Consider the following 4,338-nt stretch of genomic DNA (forward strand, 5'->3'; position numbering starts at 1 on the left):
CCATTCGGTCACCGAAGCCGTCATCACGGTGTCCTTCCCCTCTATTCGGTCACCGGAGCCATCAACACGGTGTCCTTCCCCCTCCATTCGGTCACCGGAGCCGTCATCACGGTGTCCTTCCTCCTCCATTGTTTGATCGTCATCGTCGTAGCCCGCTTCTTCATCCTGTGTTTCCAAACCATCGGTGCATGTGACGTTGAGAAACGACAAGACGGCATCACTTTCGTTTGCGATTATCTCCCCCAACACCGCTTCTTGTGCTTCGTCTCGGGGGTGCGGATCCATAGTTTCTGCAAATATTTACAACATGGCAATTATTATTCAAACATGACAGATGGATATATTAGTGGCAAACGTTGAACTAGCTAGCTAAGCACAATAAGGAATCATATTAGTGGCCTGACCTCGACACTTCTCTAGGGTTTGGGGTGTCCTCGACGACAACGCTCTTTTAACTTGGTAAATTTGGGTGGCCTCAAGAGAGTTTGTCGATCGGGTAGGGGCGCGGGGGGAGGGGGTAGGAGACCGACATCGTTTTTTTCTAGGGTATGGGTGTCCTCGAGAATTTTGGTCGAGCGAGAGGGCCGCGGGGTGCTCCCGTGGTATAAGTTATCACGGTCGAGAGGAGGGATAAAGGAGAAGATCGAAGAAAAAAAAGAAGAAAAAAAGAGGAGAAGAAGAAAGGAATAGAGGAGAAGAAGAGAAAATAGAAATATTTTTTTCCTTTTTTCCTCTTCTTATTTATTTCTCCTCTTCTTCCTCTCCTCTTCTTCTCCTTTTTCTTTTCCTTCACCCTAAACTAAACATAAACTAAAATAATCCTAAAACTAAACGAAGTTATCGGGACGGAGTATATCGACAACGAAGAAAAAAAGAAGAAAAAGAAGAGGAGAAGTTTCTTCTCCTCTTCTTTTTCTTCTTTTTTCCTCTTCTTATTTATTTCTCCTATTCTTCCTCTCCTCTTCTTCTCCTTTCTTCCTCTTCTTATTTTCCTTTTCCTCTCATTCTTTTCTTCGTCTTTCCTTTCCTAGCTAGATATATAGAACTTTTCTAAAAATGTAACTTTTGCATATATACAACTTTTTCTTCTTCTTCCTTCTTTTCTTCTCTTCCTTCTTCCTAAATATATGAAACTTTTCTAAAAATGAAATTAACCTAAAATTAATGTACTAAATCAGAGAACATATATAGAAAAAACTTTTTTAGAAATCTAAATTTTGCATATATGTATTTTTAAAACATCATGCATATTACAATTGAAAAAAATACATACATACATACATACAAAAAAACATGTAAAAAATACATACATACATATATGAACATACATAAAAAATACATATATCTAAAAAATACATACATACATATATGAAAATCTAAAAATATGTAAAACCATGTAAAAAAATAGCATGTATAACTAAAAAAGCACAGCGGCGGCAGGGCCGGCAGGGGCGCGGTGCTCACAGCGGGACGCGTCGGAGTGAGCAGGGGCGCGGCGGGCGACGTCGGGGCGAGCAGGGGCGCGGGGAGTGGCGCGGCGACGGCGTCGGGACAGGGGCGGCGCGCGTCGGGGCAGGGGCGGCGTGCGGCGATGGTGTCGGGCGACGGCGACGCTGATGGCGGGGGCGGCGGGCGGCGTTGGGGCAGCTTGGCGGCGTCGATGTCGTCGAGGTCGTCGGGGGCAACTGCGAGATGAAGATGAAAATTTTCACAAGTGGGTTATATACCCAGAGCTTTGGTCCCGGTTCGTGGCACCAACCGGGACCAAAGGTCTCTTTTCAGGGAAGCAGAGGCCTTTGGTATCGGTTGGTGGCACCAACCGGGACTAAAGGGGGGCATTGGTTCCGGTTGGTGCCATGAACTGGTACCAATGCATACCTTTAGTCTCGGTTGGTGAACCAACCGGGACCAAAGGCCTCTTGCTGCCCGCGTCGCGGCCAAAAGTTTAGTCCCACCTCGCTAGTTGAGAGGGATCGAGAGTGGTTTATAAGCGTTGTTGCGCCCACCCTTTCAAGCTCCTCTCAACTGCAGGCTTTCGGACATAATCTGTCACTATGTGCCTGTGGGCCTACTGGGCCTCGTGCGGGCCTGAATCCTGGCCCATGGTTGGGTTTCTAGTCGTATTCAGGCCGTTGGGGCCGAGTAGGTGGCACTTTTTTTATTTTTTTTGTTTTCTTTGTTGCTTTATTTATTTTATTTTGTTTCTACTTACAACAAAATACTTACCGATACTATTTTTATTTATTTTATTAAAGTTTATTTATTTTACTTTATTAAAGTTTATTTTGTTTCTACTTATTTATTTTATTAAAATTTATTTTATTTTATTTTACTTTGTTTTTACTTATTTATTTTATTAAATTTTAATTTAATTTATTTTGTTTCTACTTATTTATTAAAGTTTATTTATTTTACTTTATTAAAGTTTATTTTGTTTCTACTTATTTGTTTTATTAAAGTTTATTTTATTTTATTTTACTTTGTTTCTACTTATTTATTTTATTAAATTTTAATTTAATTTATTTTGTTTCTACTTATTTATTAAAGTTTATTTTGTTTCTTTCTGTTTTTCATGTTTTGAACAGAAAATACTTATAATACTAAAGGTTTATAAAAGCTTTTTAGTTGATTCCTTTTGCTATTAGAGTTTTATAAAAGTTTTTTAGTTCATTTTACTTTTGCTATTAAAGAATATTATAGTTTTGTTTTAGTTGATCATAACAGAATATTTTAATTGATTATTTTTGAGCTAAATGATGTTGCCTTTTAGTTGATCAGGGTTTCATACGGAAACTCATCTGTTACACAGGGATTTCATTTTTTTGAACTTATTTGAACTCCAGACTTTTTGTGTGCTCAAAATGCACCATTCAAAGCCACATCATCAATTTTCAACTCGATGATGATCCCCGGACTCCGATCCAGCAAAGTGTCGGGGAAGAGTTCCGTCAGCACGACGGCGTGGTGACGATCTTGATGTACTACTGTCGCAGGGCTTCGCCTAAGCACCGCTACAATATTATCGAGGACTATGGTGGCAGGGGGCGCCGCACACAGCTAAGAATATGATCACGTGGATCAACTTATGTGTTTCTGGGGTGCCCCTGCCTCCGTATATAAAGGTTCAAGAGAGGAGGAGGCCGGCCGGCCCCTATGGCGCGCCAAGGAGGAGTCCTCCTCCTAGTAGGAGTAGGACTCCTACTAGGAGGGGGAAAGAAGTGGGAAGGGAGAAGGAAAGGGGGGCGCCACCCCCCTCTCCTAGTCCAATTCGGACCAGGGGGGAGGAGGCGCGCGGCCCACCTTTGGCTGCCCCTCTCTCTCTCCACTAAGGCCCATATGGCCCATTACTTCTCCCGGGGGGTTTCCGGTAACCCTCCGGCTTTCCGGTTTTCTCCAAAATCACCCGGAACACTTCCCGTGTCCGAATATAGCCGTCCAATATATCAATTTTTATGTCTCGACCATTTCGAGACTCCTCGTTATGTCCGTGATCACATCTGGGACTCCGAACAACCTTCGGTACATCAAAACGTATAAACTCATAATATAACTGTCAACGAAACCTTAAGCGTGCGGACCCTACGGGTTCGAAAACAATGTAGACATGACCGAGACATGTCTCCGGTCAATAACCAATAGCGGGACCTGGATGCCCATATTGGCTCCTACATATTCTACGAAGATCTTTATCGGTCAGACCGCATAACAACATACGTTGTTCCCTTTGTCATCGGTATGTTACTTGCCCGAGATTCAATCGTCGGTATCCAATACCTAGTTCAATCTTGTTACCGGCAAGTCTCTTTACTCGTTCCGTAATACATCATCCCGCAACTAACTCATTAGTTGCAATGCTTGCAAGGCTTAAGTGATGTGCATTACCGAGAGGGCCCAGAGATACCTCTCCGACATTCGGAGTGACAAATCCTAATCTCAAAATACGCCAACCCAACATGTACCTTTGGAGACACCTGTAGAGCTCCTTTATAATCACCCAGTTACATTGTGACGTTTGGTAGCACACAAAGTGTTCCTCCGGCAAACGGGAGTTGCATAATCTCATAGTCATAGGAACATGTATAAGTCATGACGAAAGCAATAGCAACATACTAAACGATCGGGTGCTAAGCTAATGGAATGGGTCATGTCAATCAGATCATTCAACTAATGATGTGATCCCGTTAATCAAATAACAACTCTTTGTCTATGGTTAGGAAACATAACCATCTTTGATTAACGAGCTAGTCAAGTAGAGGCATACTAGTGACACTCTGTTTGTCTATGTATTCACACATGTATTATGTTTCCGGTTAATACAATTCTAGCATGAATAATAAA

The sequence above is a fragment of the Triticum urartu genome, chromosome 2 (genome assembly GCF_003073215.2).
Source record: "Triticum urartu cultivar G1812 chromosome 2, Tu2.1, whole genome shotgun sequence".
NCBI lineage: Eukaryota > Viridiplantae > Streptophyta > Magnoliopsida > Poales > Poaceae > Triticum > Triticum urartu.